The sequence below is a fragment of the Tupaia chinensis genome, unplaced genomic scaffold (assembly GCF_000334495.1).
Source record: "Tupaia chinensis unplaced genomic scaffold, TupChi_1.0 Scaffold000140_1, whole genome shotgun sequence".
In the NCBI taxonomy this organism is placed as follows: domain Eukaryota; kingdom Metazoa; phylum Chordata; class Mammalia; order Scandentia; family Tupaiidae; genus Tupaia; species Tupaia belangeri.
In genome coordinates this window covers 6,069,497-6,087,883 of record NW_006159610.1, presented here as the reverse complement: position 1 = coordinate 6,087,883, position 18,387 = coordinate 6,069,497, and the positions used below count along the sequence as shown (strand labels likewise).

General features: G+C 41.9%; 1 pseudogene; it reads left to right on the top strand.

The window, feature by feature from the left end:
• The first annotated feature begins 9,564 nt into the window (after positions 1 to 9,564).
• LOC106734538 (60S ribosomal protein L34 pseudogene) lies at positions 9,565 to 16,333 on the top strand (annotated as a pseudogene).
• The last annotated feature ends 2,054 nt before the right edge of the window (positions 16,334 to 18,387 follow it).

Sequence of the window (18,387 nt, the reverse complement as noted above, 5' to 3'; positions counted from 1 at the left end):
TTGCCCTCTGTCTCTCTCTGGTCAAACTAAAAAAAAATAAATAAATAAACAAATGAATAAAATAAAATAAATAATTTTTTTTTAAAGTAACAATAAATTAAATAAAATAATAATAAAAAATAATTTTCCGGGAACCAGCAGTTAGTGTGATGGCTATGTCACTGGACTCCCACGTAGTCGACCACAGTTTGTGTTCCGGACCCGGTGGCTTAAACTCACACCGGGCGCCTGTGCGTGTGTGCCCAAGATCCGGAGAGGAGAATGGAGGAGAAGGGATTGTGAAGTGGCCATCCCCCCTGGAGCGTGATAATAATAAAAAATAATTTTCCGGGAACCAGCAGTTAGTGTGATGGCTATGTCACTGGACTCCCACGTAGTCGACCACAGTTTGTGTTCCGGACCCGGTGGCTTAAACTCACACCGGGCGCCTGTGCGTGTGTGCCCAAGATCCGGAGAGGAGAATGGAGGAGAAGGGATTGTGAAGTGGCCATCCCCCCTGGAGCGTGATTTCTCACTTTCTGTCTCTCTGCCTCTGTCTGTCTGGCGAGTGCACGCGCCCTATAGCAAAAACCTCTCCAAAAAAAAACGAATTTTCCAAACTGGAAGTTAATAAAGACTGAACTAAAAGTAAAATGTCTTTTTCTAAAGGGCTTGGGATACAGGGTTCATTTACATTTTAATTTAATGGCCCAAAGTAAGGGGTTAGACTTCAGACTTTGGTTATGATAATTAAGCAACATTGGTCCTGAATGAGGGTCTTAGGACTTCCAGAACTCCTACTTAAAGGAACATAATTTTTTTCACAATTGCTTATTTTTTCAAAATTCTATTTGTCATCATCATTATTATTTAATTTGACCAGGGAGAGATAGAGATAGAGAGGGAAAGTAAGAAAGTAGTCAGCCATGTGGTAGTTTAGTGCTTTAATCACCATACCACCTGCCAGCCCCAAGGAAAGATAAGTTTTGAACTTCAGTACTTAGGTTGTTTTGCAGGATGGAAACTGCTGGCTGTGAGCACAAAGACCACACACTGAATGGTGCCAGAAATCTGGTAACTACCACTTTCTAGAAAAGAAATTTCATTATCCAAGGCCTTACCAATCAAGAATACCCAAGAAATGATCATGCCTTACTAAACTGGTCATTGAGCTCATCATGTGCTGGGTCCCTGTCCTTAATTTTGTCCTTAAAAGACACGTGTGAGGTGGCCAGCAGGTGGCATGGTGGTTACAGCGCTGGACACTCCCACATGGTCACCTATGGTTTGAATTCCCAAACCTGGTGGCTTGTTTTCTTACTTCCTCCCCCCTTTCTCTCTGTGTGTGTCTCTCTATGGTCGAATTAGAATAAATGAATGAATAAATAAAATTAAATAGTTTTTAAAAAACCCTTAACCATTTAAAAAACAAACAAACAAAAAACAAACAAAAAAACAAAACACTTGTGAGCAAGACCAGCAGGTAGCTCAGTGGTAAAGGTGCTGGACTCCCACGTGACCGACTGCAATTCAAGTTCGAGATCTGGTATCTTAAACTCACATCAGGCGTGTGTGCATACATGCTCCAAATCCCTCTCACTGTCTCTCTGTGTGTCTGGCTCCTGTAACCACTAGGCTAAAGGGCCTGGCCCTGTTCACCACTTGAGATGTCAGTCACAGGTACAAATTTTGACCTGAGCTTGTAACTGCCTGGCCATAAATTGGGATTCTATGACTTCCTCCTCAAGTTCTATTAATTTGTAAGAGCACCTCATAGAACTCAGGAAGCCACTATACCTACTTTTACACATCTATTACAAAAGATATTATTTAAAAAGTACAGATGAACTGCCAGATGGAGGGAGATGCATAAGGGAAAGTTTGTGGGAAAGCGCATGGTGCTCTACTTTGCACACAGGACTCTACTCTGCACACGTCACCAGATGCGCTTCCATGCGCTTTCTGTGGACACTATCCTCTAGGAACCTCCACATGTTCTACTAAGGAGAAGTTCCTAGAATGCAGTACTTGTGGGTTTTTACAGAAACTTCATTCCATAGACATTGTTGATGGAAAATAGCCATCTGTAAAAATAATAATTAATGTAGTTTATTTTTTAGCAGAGTATGAGTGATTTAGGCCCAGAGAGGAGGTAAATGTGCCTTTCTCTCGGGATGATTAGGTACAGGGGTTCTGTAAGGGATGGGCTGACCACGCGAGAAAATATAAATGTAGAGACTTTACTGGGAGTGCTCCTGGGTGAGGTTCGCTGGTCTGACGTTAAGGGAAAGCGTGGGAGGGGGAATCAGAAGTTGCATACTAGGGAGGGGTTTAATGATTTTTATAAGGGTATAGGGAGGGGGAATGTCTTAGAGGTAGGAATAGTTCATGTATGGTAAAGGTTTAGGAAGAGCGCAAACCACGGTACAATGTGCGATCTGGTGACGTGTGCAGAGTAGAGTCCTGTGTGCAAAGTAGAGCACCATGTGCAGAGTAGAGTACATGTGCTTCATCTGGGTTAGATCCCAGTGCAATGCAGGTCTGATGACAGACTAGATCCGGGTTGCATCAGCCAACTGTGGTGTGGTGTCCAACCTCCACATCCAAGCTGTCCAGGCCTCCGGCTTAACAGGTTTCTTTTATTTGATTTTGAGAGCGAGAGACAGAGTTTGGAATTTAGTGATAAGTTTTTTCATTGCTCTGGCCCAAAAAGGCAGGATATGTGGAAGTGGTGTTGGTGGTGGTGGGGTTGTAGGCTATTAGGTCAGTTTTACAGTTTTTAAGGTGGTGATTGGAAGAGGAAGTTTGCTGAGATCAGAAAGGAATGTACTATAATAGTGATGAGGCTTAATATACATCACAAAGATACTCCAATATTGTGTCAGGGGCAGGAGGTAGGAAGAATCCTATTACTAATGGGTCAAAATGGTCTGTAAATATTTGTGGGCATGATTCCCTTTAGGCCCTCGGAAAGGATTTTGGAAAAATGGGAAAAGGCAGTCAGACTTCTGTCCACAACATGATTAATCAAGTCATTCATCATCAGTGATCAACTCAGTCTTTATCCTCACTTCCCCTCCTGAAAAAGGCCTGGGCCTAAAAGCCTCAACTCTACTTCAGTCTTGGGCTTCCCAATTAGAGCCCTCATCCCCAAGCTAACTAAGGGTCACCAGCCACCTCATTAGTATACAAATGACATTCATCTTTGTGGGTATTCCAATGATTTTAGAAGCTATAGGTCAGGAAATAGAGATTAATTACTGTATATATTTAGCAATATCACATTTTCCCCCTCCCCCCAATAGGGCACATATGCTCACCTGAGAGAGACAGAAGACAGAGAAAGAGAGAGAGAAAAAAAACCCTTAATGGGGCATGGTCATGAATAAGAGATAGACCCCTAAGAAACAGGGATTTAGAACATAAAACCCAAAGATGGAAGCAGAACAGTCAACTAGGAATTGCTTGCTCACAAAAAACAGCTTGCCACAGTGACTCTACCATTAACTTGAAACCAAGCAAAGACCCCCTAATGTATTTCCTAAGGTTCTTGAAATATAAAGTCCATTTACTTTGTAATGGCCCAGAGTAAGGAGTAAGTCTTCAGACTTTGGTTATGATCATGAAGTAATATTGACCATAAATAAGGGCCATTTGACCTCTAAAACTCTCACTTAAAGGAAAGATAAGGTTTTCAATATGTAAGCTGTTTTGTAGGATGGAAACTGCTAGCTGTAAACTCAAAGACCCCAGGCTGAATGGCTCCAGAAACCTGAAGAGAAATTTGATTATCTAAGGCCTCACCAATCAAAAATGCCCAGAAGATGATCATGTCCTCTTGAACCAATCACTGCATTGATCATGCGCCTGGGAGCTCTGCCCCTAATTTTCCTCTTAAAAATGCATGGAGGGTGGAGTCTTCAGGTGGCATGGTGGTAAGGGGTGTTTGACTCCCACATGGCTCACCACGGTTCGAATCCCGGACCTCGTAGCTTGCTTTCTCACTTTTGTCTCTCTTGCTCTGTCCTTCTCTGGTCAAATTAAATAAATAAATAAAGCAAAATAAAATAATTGAAAAAAGAAAAAAAGCATGTGGGGAGCATCTCAGGGAGATTGGATCCTTTCAGCATGAACTGCTCACTGTCCTTGCTTTGCACTATGCAATAAAGCTGTACTTTTCTTCATCACACCATGTGCCTATGGTTTGGTTTTATAGTGCTTGGGCAAGCGAACCTGAGTTTGGTAGCAACCTATGTAGCATTGTTAGGCCAAGTTAGCTTAATCACCGCCATGTTAGGGAATGCTGGGCCGAGATAGCTTAATTGCTACACTGTTAAGTCTTCAAGGACGGAGCCCACTTTGTTAGGGCCTCAAGGACAGAAACCAGGAGTCTGGGAACTCTCAGATAGGTGGAAAACGGGAGGGCCCAGCACCTCCGAGGCAAGGTCATCCAGACCCTTAACTGAGAGCCCTTATCTAGACCTGAGCAGGTGGTGACAGCTGGACCCTTGCTTCTCATACCCCCTCCCTTGTACGTGTTTCAGTCTATGAAAAATCCTGAACTATAAAAGATCCCTTTATCTTAGGCTGCTTGGGGTCCTTGTTAAGGCCCGCTGCGACGGGCAGAAACTCGGACCCCAGCTAGCTGGAAAAAGAATAAAAGTCTCTTTTGCAGTTGCGTTGTCGTTGTCTTTTCTGCGTCTCCATCACGATCTCTGGACCCTTACATGACCTATACTAATCACAGCAATTAAGGGTCTTTCTTGTCTCTCTACATTCCAGAGCCTAGGTAATGGTCTTTAGGGTCCAAAGCTCTTGAGCAAAGACTTGAGCAAACATTAACCACTAGGTAGTGGTCTCTAAAACCTAAAGCTCTCAGAAAAAGACTTCGGCAATCATTTACCATTCATTCCTTAAGGGAATAGTAGTATGACATACCTAGAATATGACCCTGACCATGAGGGAAACACGTGTACAAGTTCCTCTGAGATGGGATTAAAAATCCTGACAAGAGGGACCAGCAGATGGCTTGGTGGTTACATTGCTGGATTCCCACATAGTCGACCGCAGTTTGAGTCCCAGATCTGGCGACTTAAAAACTCACTTTGGGCATGTAGGCATGAATGTCCCAGATCCGGAGATGAAAATGGAGAAGGAATTGCTGTGTGGCCATCCCCTCTGGGAGGTGATTTCTTGCTTTCTGTCCTCTCTCTCTTTCTCTCACTCCAGTGAGTATACGCACCCTATAGTAATAATCTCTCTTAAAAAAACAAAACAAAACAAAAAACCCACAACCCTGACAAGGACCTGAACTCAGCAACCCACTTTCATGAATCCTTTCTGCCTGGGAACTATTATTTTCTCCTTTAATAAAATCAGCCTTGGGATCAGCAGGTGGCATGGTGGTTAAGGCACTGTGAAGCAGGTGAGGCTCCATCTTGGAGGAATGACTCCATCTTGAAGGAGCACCTCCATTATAAACTGTTAAACTGTTAAATTCCTATGACTAATACCCCAGGGCTGATCGCTGTCTACAGTTCCTGCCCTCCAGCAAACTTACTGCCCCTCCCTAGAACTACAGGGTAATCTTAAAACCTTGGGTGGATTTGTACCTTAAATAGCTTAGTACTTTGAATAGATTGGTACCTTGAATAGATTAGACTGCTGCCTCTTTGAATCCTGCCTCTGACACTGCATAGGGCGGGATCTGAGCCCAATCCCCACCCCAAGACCTCTTGTTCCCCAGTTCCCTCATCAAAGATCCAACCTCCAGTGGAGGCCCGAGATTTTGAGGGTTAACTCCTCCGTGCTCACTGGCATAATAAACAGTTTCCCTAATCTCTCTGAGTGCTGTTTTCCATTCCTCAGTGTCTGTTTTTTTTACAACACCTGGACTCCCATATAGCCAACTGTGGTTCGAATCCTGGATTTGGTGGCTTGATACTCACACTGGTGCATGTGTGTGTGTATGCCCAAAATCTGGAGAGGAGAATGGAGAAGAAGAGATTGTGGTGTGGCCATTGCCCCTGGGGGAAGGTGCTTTTTGTCACTTTCTCTCTCTCTGACTCTGTGTGTCTCTCTCTGGCCAGTACATATACCTTATGGCAAAAAATCTAAAATAAATAAAATCTGCCTTATTGCCCTCTCCTTTTCTCCATGCTTCTAATTCTTCGTGACCATGAGACATAGATCCAGGTATTTTATTGATCCTGTGTAAGTAGCATTTGGGGCTACAGTCACCCCAAGTTCCTGCATTGGTCACACTGCAATCTATCTTCCATTTTTCCATCCAGTCAGAATTTTAGACATGCATGCATATGTGCCTGATGTGTTTGTCAGGCCATTGGGTCCAGTGGGATCTGACTGACCACTAAGGCCACACAGCCAGTCCCACAATATCAGTTTTGGTGAGATTAAGAGCTTCATTAAGCCAGGATTCTGTGTAGAAAATCTAATTTGAAAGAGGAAGCATGTAAAATGATTCTGTGCATCTTATCTTAATCACAAAGCAAGGAAACTATTAAAGACTACAATAGTTAAGTCAAAAGGATAGAAGAACCAACTTCAAGGGGCCCCCCCTTGACTGAGGGACAAATTGAACATCAAAGAGAAGAAAGATAACTACAAAGGATTAAAGTTTTTCAGCATGTGTGAAAATTTGAGTTCTTGGTGATAGTGTTACTGAACTCAAGTCAGGTTCATTAGCCCAAGCTCTACAAACCAGACAGCAGGCACATGGTGTGATGAAGGAAAGGACGGCTTTTTGCAATGTGCAAAGCAAGGAGAGCAGACGGCTCATGCCAAAAGGAAAAGACCTTGTCTCTCTGAGGGTTTTTCACATGTGGATTTTTTTTTTGTTCGTTTTTTTAAGTTTTTGCCATAGAGCACGTGTGCTCAGCGGAGAAAGAGAAAGAAAATAAGAAATCATCCTCCAATGGAGACGGCCATGCACTCACTGTCCTCCATTCTCTTGGGATTTTGTGTATGCATGCTCGCACACCTGGCATGGTTTTTAAGCTGCCTGTCCTGGGCTGGAACCAGCCAGCCATGCGGGAATCAGCTCCTTAGCCACTATCCCACCTGCTGACCCAACCTCCCATTGCAATTAAGGACAAAAGAATATGGGGTCCCAGGTGCGGAAATGAGTTCAATTATTATTTCAAGAGGGCATGCTTATCTCATGGGCCTTCTTGATTGTCCAGGCCTTGAATAATCAAATGTCCATTCAGGTTTATGGAGCCTTTCAGCCCAGGTCTCTGTGCTCACAGCCAGTGGTTTGGATTCTAAAAATCATTCTAAGTATTGAAGCTAAAGCCTTATCTTTCCCTTGGGTGGGAGCGTGGGAGGTCTAATAGCCCTCATTCATAGCCAATCTTAACTTGATTTCATAACCAAAGTCTGAAGTCTTACTCCTTAATTTGGGCCATTACGATGTAAATGAACCTTGTATTCCAAGCCCCTTAGAAAAATACTTTTTTTTTTTTTTTTAAAGAGAGCTTAGAAAAGGAAGGTTGCCGAGACCAGGAAGGAATAGGCTTTAACAGCTATAAGGAGGCTTAATATACATCACAAAGGTACTCTAATACTATGCCAAGGGCAGGAAGAATCCTGTTACTAATGGGCCAAAATGGTCTATCAACATCTATGGGCGTGACTCTCCCTAGTCCCTCTGGAAAGGACCTTAGAAAAATAAGAAAAAACAGTCAGACTTCTATCTACATGTGTTTGCCAGAGAGACAGAGAGAAAGCGAGAAATCACCCCCAGGGGGGATGACCACACTACAGTCCCCTCTCCTCCATTCTCTTGGGATTTTGGGCACTCATGCACATGTACCTGGAGTGACTTTAAGCCACTGGGTCCAGGACAGTAACTGCAGTAGACCTTTTGGGAGTCCAACGACATAACTATATACCATCTGCTGGCCCCATTGCTTGGATTTCAATAGGAGCAAAATAATTATGAAATATCAAATACTTATGAGATGAAAGAGTAACTTTGAATGCTAACTGGATATTTAATGATATTAAGAAAGCATTGCTATAGGGCACATGCACTCACCAGAGGGAGAGAGAGAGAGAAAGAAAAATTCAGAGAGGTAGTAAAAGGGAAAGTGATAAGTCACCTCCCAGGGGTGATAGTTGCCCCACAATCCCTTCTCCTCTAGGGATTTTGGGTATACACACACACACACACCCGCACTTAGTATATTTCTCAAGTCTCTGGGTCCAGGACTCAAACCATGCAGTCCACTATATGGGATCCAGCCTCCTGAATCTCCACTCCACTGGCTGGCCCAGCATTTAAAAATTATTTCAGGGGACCAGCAGGTAGTATGGTGATTAAGGTGCTGGAATTCCCATATGATCGCCTGCAGTTTGATTCCCAGAACTTGTGGCTTGCTTTATTATTTATTTATTTATTGAGAGGTTTTTGCTATAGGGCACGTGTGCTCGCCGGAAAGACAGAGAAAGACAGAAAATGAGAAATCACCCCCAGGGGGAATGGCCACACTGCAATCCCTTCTCCTCCATTCTCCTCTTGGTATCTTGGGCACGCACGCACATGGGCCTGGTGTGAGTTTGAGCCAAAAGGTCCAGGACTCCAACTGCAGTCGACTACATGGGAGTCCAGTGACATAACCATTAAGCCAACTGCTGGTCCCCCAAGTGGCTTGCTTTCTAACTCTCCCTCTCTCACTTTCTCTGTCTTTCTCTGGAAAAACTCATGTGAATAATAACAATGGTAATAATAATACATAAGTAATGTTTAAAAAATAAAAATAAATAAAAATTATTTCAGTATCAGCTGATGGCATGGCAATGAACACACTGGACTTCCACATAGCTGGTGCAGTTTGAGTCCTGGACCTGATGGCTTGCTTTCTCTCACTTCCCCTCTCTCTCTCATTGTCTCTGTCTGGTGAGACAACATGCCATGTAGCAAATTAAGAAGTAATAAAAATTGGGACCAGCAGTTAGCGTAATGGCTATGTCGCTGGACTCCCATGTAGTTGACCGCAGTTCGCTGTCCTAGACCCGGTGGTTAAAACTCACTCCACGCACTTGCGTGCGTGCCCCAGATCCCAAGAGGAGTACGGAGGAGAAGGGATTGTGGCATGGCCATCCCCCCTGGGGGGTGATTTCTCGCTTTCTGTCTCTCTGTCTCTCTGTGTCTGTCTGGTGAGCGCATGCGCTCTATAGCAAAAACCTCTCAAAAAAAAGAAGTAATAAAATTTAAAAATTAAATTTAAAAATCTGCATAAAAATTAATTTGAAAGAGAGAGAGAGATAATATCTTAGAAACACGAACTCAGGACCAGTAGGTGGAGTGGTGGTTAAGGTCACTGGACTCCCACATATGTGGCCAATTGTGGTTCAAGTCCTGGACCTGGAGGCTTGCTTTCTCACTTTCTTTCTCTGTCTTTCTGTCCCTCTCTGGTAAAATAAAAATTAAAAGCAAAAAATAAAGTTAAATAAAATAAATCTTTAAAAAAAAAAAGAAGTACAAACTCAAGTTTCTGTAGGGGATAAAAAATTTCTCCACTCTCTTAGTTACTTTGGCTTTCTCTTTGAAATAAACTGAGGATGAACAGATTAGCAAGACAAAGGCATACGAATTTGATGTTAAAATTGAAGGTGAGAGTGCTTCCTAGAGAGAAAAGAAAATCTCAAAAGATATGCTAGGCTAGGGCCAGCAGATGGCGTGGTGTTAAGGCACTGGGCTACCACACAACCAAACACAGTTCGAGTCCCAATCCTGGAGACTTGAAAATCAAGCCAGGCATGTGTTCATGAGTGCCCAAAATCCCAGGAGGAAGATGGAGCAGAAGGAATTTTAGCATGACTATCCCTCCTGAGGGGTGATTTCTCACTTTCTCTCTCACCATCTCTCCTTGTCTCTCCTTGGGAAGTGCTCATGCCTAGTGGCAAAAATGTAAAAAATCAGTGAAATAGAGACTTGAGGTAATTTAAAGTTTATTAATTTCTTGAGAGAGGGAGAGATGTCAAAAAATATATAAATAAGCAGTCAAATGAAGAGACACATAGTGTGAAGTCTGCAAGGGTCCCAAGTGTGGGAGCTTCTGTCCCCAGTAAATTGGGGTGTGGTACCCTCCTGGCGCATGGGTGAGTTCTTGTTCGCATTCCTTAAACTTTCACGTGTTCAGCTTACAGGAGCCTGGTGTGTTTCTCAAGCCACTGGGTCCAGGTCTCAAGCCATGCAGTCAGCCGTGTGGCAGTTCAGCTCCTTAATTACCACCGCACCTGCTGGTCCCTTATGGCAAAAATCTTTAACACATTTTTTAATAAAAAAAGAAAAAGAATATCTAATTTTAGAGTTTGAAAGACTATGCCAATAAATAAATATTTGGAAAGAGAAAAGTAGAAAAATGTGTCAACATTTTAAAATACAAACTGATTGACACAGAAGTTTAACTACTGGGGGTTAGCAGGTGGCATAGTGGTTGGGATGCTGAACACCCATATGGCTGACCTCAGTTCAAGTCCCGGTGGCTTGAAAATCATGCCAAGTGTGTGTGCTTGAGTACCCAAAATCTCAAGAGGAGAATGGAGGAGAGGGGATTGCAGCATGGCATCCTCCTGGGGGATATTTCTTGCTTTCCTTCTCACTCTCCCTGTCTCTCTCCAGTGAGCACATGAGTCCTATGGTAAAAATCTTAAAAACAACTTTAACTGCTATAAAAATGTCCTGTATAATAAGTAGATACAGAAGAATAATAGTTTATAAATAATGTAACTGTATAATGTTTTATTTAGAGGTTTTTCCCTTAGGGTGCATGCACTCACCAGAGAGAGAAAGAGATTGGCTGTGTGGGAATCCAGCGCCCCTAACCACCACACCACCAGCTGCTTCCCAACTCACACTGAGTGCATGTGCGCGTATGTCCAAAATCCTGAGAAGAGAATGGAGGAGAGGGGATTGTGGCATGGCCATTCCCTCAGAGAGTGACTTCGCTTTCTGTCTCTCTTTCTCTCTGGTGAGCTCACAGGCCTTATAGCAAAAATCTCTTTGAAAAAACAAAACAAAACACACACTGGGTGCATGTGTGTGCATGACCAAAATCCCAAAAAGAGAAGAACTTTTTTTTTTTTTTTGGAGAGGATTTTTGCTATGCTAAAGGCAGAAAGCGAGAAATCCCCAGGGGGGATGGCCATGTTGCACTCCCTTCTCCTCCATTCTCTTCTCGAGATCTTGGGCACACATGCATACGTGCCTGGTGAGACCAGGTCCGGGACTTGAACCATGGTCAACTACATGGGAGTCCTGTGACATAGCCATTAAACCAATTGCTGGCTCCCCCAAAAAGAGAAGAATGGAGAAGGGATTGCAGCATAGCCATCCCTCCTGGGGAGTTCTTTCTCTCTTCCCTACTCTCTCTCTTTTTCTATCTCTCTCCAGTGTGAGCACACACATCCTGTAATGAATTAAAATTATGTACACATACACAGACACACATACACGCAAATAGAAGATAGACATAATTGGACTTTAAGTGTTTATGTGAGATCATGCTAGTATCTGAAGGAATGCATACGGAAGCGTTTACATGCTGAAAGTAGCAACAAAGCCTGGGACCTCTTTTTTTTTTTTTTGACAGGTTTTCACTATAGGGCGTATGCGCTCGCCAGACAGACAGAGAGAGACATAGAGACAGAAAGCGAGAAATCACCCCCCAGGGGGGATGGTCACGCCGCAATCCCTTCTCCTCCATTCTTCTCTCAGGATCTTGGGCATGCACGCACACGCGCCCGGCGTGAGTTTTAAGTCACCGGGTCCGGGACGTGAATCGCGGTTGACTACGTGGGAGTCCAGCGACATAGCCATTACGCTAACTGCTGGTTCCCAAGCCTGGGATGTCTTGAGGAACACAGAGACTTTAAAATCCAGTGCTTTTTCTTTCTTTTTTTAAATTTATATATATTTTTTATTATTATTCATACATTAAATCGCTATACATCATTTAGATTGTGAAGAGACTTTACCCAGCATGATATACACCTCAGTCCAGCCCAGTTGAGACCACCATACACGTCTCCGTCAACAGTGCTCTTTCTACATAAAGGAGAAATCCTGTTTGCAAAGGATTCCACAGAAGGATTTGTGATCGTAGAAAAGATTAAGGTATCTAGGGTAGTTAAATGAACAAGAATAATGAGAGAAAACGAAGACAAAATGTAGGTAGATGAATATTTTTAAGTTTTTCAGGCTCATGAACATTATAGAAACACCCTAAGTAGAGACATTATAACCAGGAGTAATAAAATTAATTCACTGTACAGTGTTTTTTTTTTTTTTTTTTTTTTTTTTTCACCAGCCTCTGAAAATTCCTGGGGGTTCATTGATGCTTCAACATAGTAAAATTTCAGTTTTAACATATTCGGTTTGGTCCTTCACCTTCCCATAGTTTAACTTGAAAAATTAACTTACCTGCAAATAAAAGTCTATGCTTTATTGTAAAAAAAATCAAGAATTTAAAAGAGTAATACAGAATAGTAATACAGAATAAGTAATTTTAAAAAAGAAATGCTCACTGGTGAAGCTATAAGGGATATGCAAACATATGTTTGAGCACCACTAAGCAAAGTAAATTTAGAATCGATTTACCATGAACATCAGAAACAGTAAAATTTGAATGTTACATACAAAGCATGGACTCCTAAGAGTCTGAAAAGTGTTTTTTTTTTTTTTTTTTAAGAATTATTTATTTAATTTTAAATTTATCATCATTATTATTATTCAGTTTAGCACAGGGCATGTATACTTACCAGAAAGAGACATGGAAAGAGAGAAAGAAAGTCAGAAAGCAAGCCACCAGGAACAGAACACGAACTGTGGTTGGCCATATGGGAGTCCAGTGCCTCAACCACCACGCCACCTGCTGGCCCCAAAAGTGGAGTTTTTAAAAAGTTTAGTTTAGGGCCAGCAAGGTGGCATGGTGGTTATGGTGCTGGATTCCCACATGAGTGACTGTGGTTTGAGTCTCAGCTCTGGCAGCTTGAAAATCATGCCAGACATATCTGTGTGCACACCCAAAATTCCAGGAGGAGGATGGAGGAGAAAGAATTGCAGTGTGACCATTCCTTTTCCAGGGATGATTTCTCACTTTCCCTCTCTGTCTTCAGCAAGCACACATGCCCTATGACAAAAACCTAAAACAAAACAAAACAAAACACTTATTTTAGAGCCTCCAGCCCACAAACTCCAGTGGACAGGCAAGGGAGCATGTCTCAGAAGACACCTTTATAGCTCCTGAGAACTAATGATTTCTGGGAAAAAAGAAATGAAGATTTTCTACTGATAATTCAGCCTCCAGCCCACAAACTCCAGTGGTAGGAGCTCCCTCAAGCCTTTTCTCTGCCTCTTCCTCTGCCTTTGTCTCTGTCTCTCTCTACCTCTGTCTCTTCCTCTGTCTTCTTGTTTTATTTTGTAATTTTTCCTTTAAAAATTTTTTTAAGGTAAAGCATTTTCTCCTATTTCAGCCCCTCCTCTCCCTTTATCTCCCAACCTAGGAGAGGCAAGGGAGCAGGCCTCAGAAGACACCTCGATGGCTCCTGAGAACTAGTAATTTTGTACTTGCGTGCTGTGCTGTTTTCTAATTTTTGGTTTTAAAAAAAATTTTTTTTCTCTTTTTCTCTGTTTCTTAGTTGTTTTTGTTGCTGTTGTTTCTCTCTCTCTGTTTCCTTTTCTGGACGCTCCTGGATGCTCAGATTGAACTTCAGATTTGGGAAGAAACACATTTTCCATCAGATGACTAGAAATAACCACAGGACCACAAGAAATACGGGAAAGTAGGAAAATATCTCTCTTCTAAGGGAAAAGAATAACTCCTCTTCATCCACTGACAGTTCAATGGAAATCATGGAAATGTCTGATAAAGAATTTAGAACATCCAGAATGGTGAAGCTGACAGAGATGGAAGAGAAGAGAGAAATGAACTGCAGAAGAGAAAGGAGAAAGGATCTGACAAGTTCCGGGAGGTGAGGAAATTATTGTAAGATCTAAAGAGGAATTACACACTTTACAAAAGAATCAAATGGAACTGTTAGAGATGAAGACTATAACACAGGAAGTCAAAATCTCTCTTAAAAGTATTAAAAGCAGACTAGATCATACAGAAAATAAAATCTCAGACATAGAAGAGAAAATTGCTGGCCTAGAAAAATGCACCATGAAGACTAAGAAAATGGCCCCAAAATTTGAGAATAATATACGAGAAATACTAGATACCATCAAACATCCAAACACCTGGATAATTGGCATCCCAGAAGGCAAAGAGACTCATAATGGCATTGATAATCTATCCCATGAAATCCTGCAAGAAAACTTTCCAAACCTAGAGAGACACTCAAAGATCTAGTCCCAAGAAATACAAAGGACTATTGTACTATTCTACAAATAGAATCAACCCAAGAAGATCTCCAAGACACAATATAGCCAGACAGATCAAAACCACAGACAAAGACAAAATACTAAGACTGGCAAGAGAGAAACAGCAAGTTACCTACAAAGGATATCCCATTAGACTAACAGCAGACCTCTCATCGGAAACAATGCGAGCAAGGAAAGAATGGGAAAATATATTTAAAGTGTTAAGGCAAAAGCAATTTCAACCAAGAATACTGTACCTGGCAAGATTATCCTTCATATGGGAAGAAAAGACAAGAACATTCTCAGATAAACAAAACCTGAAAGGATTTACCAGCACCAGGCCAGATCTCCAATAAGTTCTCAAGGGAGTGCTATGTCAGGAAAATTAAATGTAGTCACACAGAAATAAGAGTTCAACTAAGAAAATGGCCAACTTAATCATAGGGACAAGTCTGCAGTTGAATATTATATCCCAGAATTCAATCAGGAAGATTGAACCACAACAGAAGATAGATTAAGTACATGAGACTGAACTGGTGAAATAGCATTCTGTGACTTTTGACTAAAATACTGCTGCTTTTCTTCTGGGCCTTGTTGTCTGGTTTTAAGAGTTTTTGTCCTATCTTGAGCTGTCAATAGATTCATGTACCTATTATTTGAACAGAATACTAACCTGTTTCCAGGCTTTAAGTTTAAACAAATTTCCTTACAAATTCAAAACTGCTTTTCTTGAAATTACCAGCTGAACTTGCTATCGAAAGTAGTTAGATTATTTAAGAAATTTTGTGATCACTACAATGTGGGGTGAAAAGGAATGGAAGACAACGGTAGACACCAGAGATAGCGTGATAAGAGAGTGGGAAAAGGCAGAGGGTCAGCCATAGGGGTAAATATATATAAATGAATTAATTAATTTAAAAAAAGCTTATTTTATTCTTGATAGTGACCATGAGCCACACATGTGTGCACACACACACATACACACACACCATCAATGGGGTCTTCACATGCCACAATTCCTTTTCCACAGCCTTCCAGCTGGTCAGGATCTTGGGCATGAATGCCTACAGCCAGTGTGTGTTTCAGGTTCACCCTATTGAGTATCTGAACTTGAATCATTCATGTGATTTCACCACTGCAGTTCAGTACATTACTCACTGTACTTCTGAGGCTGAGACTGAAAAATGGTTTTGATGAACTTTTTTTTTGAGAGGTTTTTGCTATAGAGCATGTGTGCTCACCAGAAAGGCAGAGAGAGACAGAGATACAGAAAGTGAGAAATCACTCCCCAGGGGGGATGGCCATGCCGCAATCCCTTCCCCTCCATTCTCCTTTCTGGATCTTGGGCACACATACACACGTGCCTGGTGTGAGTTTAAGCCACTGGGTCCAGGACTCGAACCAAAGTCAACTACATGGGAGTCCAGGGATGTAGCCATTAATTTCTCCATCTGCTGGCCTGGGTTTTGATGAACTTCTATCTTGACAAATCTTGTAGGAATATGATTTTTGGGCAATAACTCTCAGTTTTCCTATAAAAAAAAATTTTGTTATAGAGGTTTTTTTTTTTTTTTTCCCCTCTCCTGGAGATGGCATCCATAGGTGCTCAAAATTGTCCAACGTTTGCCATACCAGCATAGGCTTCCCTACAGTACAGCCTTTAACAATACTAGGTTGTCCCCAATATCTGGTAATAGGATTATTTACCTTTATATCAAGCAGATTGTGAAAGCACCAACATCTGTATATAATATGTGCCTGCACAGACTTAGAGGGGTTCGTACTGTGAAACCAAAAGTTCCTATGAGGTTGTCTAAAATGAAGAAACATGTTAGCAGGGCCTATGGGGGACTCTATGTGCACTAATGTGTCTGTGATTGAATCAAGTGTGCTTTCCTTATTGAGGGGCAAAAGATTGTCTTGAAAGTGTTGAAGGTGCAAGCACAGAGCCAGAAAGCTAAATAAAAAAAAAAAGAAGCTTTTTTAGGGACCAACAGGTAGCGTGGTGGTTAAGGTGCTGGACACTCCCACATGGCTTGACCATAGTTCGACTCCTGGACCTGGTGGCTTGCTTTCTCACTTCCTCTCTCTCTCTCTCTCTCTATCTCTGGTCAAATTAAAATAAATGAATGAATAAATAAAATAATTTTAAAAAGAAGCTTTTTTGAGTAATAAAAAAATGTAAAGTTTGGGACCAGTAGATGGTTTATTGGTTAAGGCATTAGACTCTCACGTAGTAGACAGCAGTCGAGTCCCAGATGTGGTAGCTTAAAACTCATGCCAGGCACATGTACATGTGTGCCCAAAATCCCAAGAGGAGAATGGAGGAGAAGGGATTGTGGCATGGCTATCCCATGTGGGAGGTGATTTCTTGCTTTCTGTCTCTGTCCCTCTCTGTTTCTCCAGTGAGTGCATGTGCCATATAGCAAAAATCTCTCTCTAATAAAAAAAAAAAATCAAAAGATTAAAAAATTTGCTATAGAGCATGTGCACTTGCTAGAGAGAGACAGAGAGAAAAAGGGAAAGTGAGAAAGCACCCCTTAGGGAGATGACCATACTACAATCTCTTCTCTATGTTCATCTTGAGATTTGGGGCATGCATGCACAAGTACCTGGCATAATTTTCAAGTTGCTAGGTCTGGAACTTGAACCATGAAGTTGGCCATGTGAGATCTAGTTGCCTTAACCATCACATCACCAGCTGGCCCTGCAGATTTGTTATTTACCTTGAGGAAATAAAATATTTTCTAGCTGTAAAATTCCAGGATTTTAGTTGTTTTAAAAAGATTACAATTGCAGGCCAGCAGATGGCGTGGTGGTTGAGGTGCTGGACTCATAATGCTGCTGACTGTGATTTGAATCCTGACTGTGGCTTGAAAAGAAAGAAATTTCTCACTTTCTCACTCTCTTTGGTAAGTGTGTATGTCCTATAGCAAAATTAAAATAATAACAAATGAAAATAAATCATTCTTTTTAAAATTTAACTATTTAGGGAACCAGCAGTTAGCATAATGGCTATGTCGCTGGACTCCCACATAGCGACCGCGGTTCGCGTCCTGGACCCGGTGGCTTAAAACTCACGCCAGGCGTGTGTGCGTGTGTGCCCAAGATCCTGAGAGGAGAATGGAGGAGAAGGGATTGCGGTGTGACCATCCCCTCCGGGGGGTGATTTCTCGCTTTCTGTCTCTATGTCTCTCTCTGTCTGGCGAGCGCACATGCCCTATAGCGAAAAAACCTCTCCAAAAAAAAAAAAAAAAATTAACTATTTATTTGGTTATTTTTAATTTGACCAACAAAGGACAGAGAGAGAGAGGGAAAGTGAGAAAGCGAGCTGCCATGTCTGGGACTCAAATCATGGTTGGCCATGTGGGAGTCCAGTGCTTTAACCACCACATCATCACCTTGTGGCCCCCCAAATAAATAATTCTTTAACAAGAATAAGATTACATTTGAAGGATTGGCAGGAGGCATCGTGCTTAAGGGTGTTGTACTCCCACATGGTGGACTGTGATTCGAGTCCTCGGAACTGGTGGCTTGATTTCTCACTTTCTCTCTCTGGTCAAAATAAAATAAATAAATAAATAAAGTTAAATAAAATAATTATTTAAAAAGAGAAAAGTTTGATGTTTCATTTAAGGTATGAAAGAAGGAGGTGCTCTATCTTTGTTAAAGTTACCAAAGGGCCAGCAGGTGGTATGGTTCAGTGGCTGGATCCCATATGGTCCAGTATGGTATTTAAGTCCCAGACCTTGCAGCTTAAAAAGCATGCGGGGAGTGTGTGCAAACATGGCCAAAATCTGGAGAGGAGAATGAAGGAGAAAGGATTGCAACATGGCCTCTCCCCCAGAGAGTGATTGCTCACTCTCTCTCTCTTTCTCCTCCACCCCAGTGTGGACAGAAGTGTGACTACTTTTCCTATTTTTCCAAAATCCTTTCAAAAGGGGACTGGGGAAGTCATACCCACAAACATTAACAGACCATTTACTTTCTATTAACAGGATTCTTCCTACCTCCTGTCC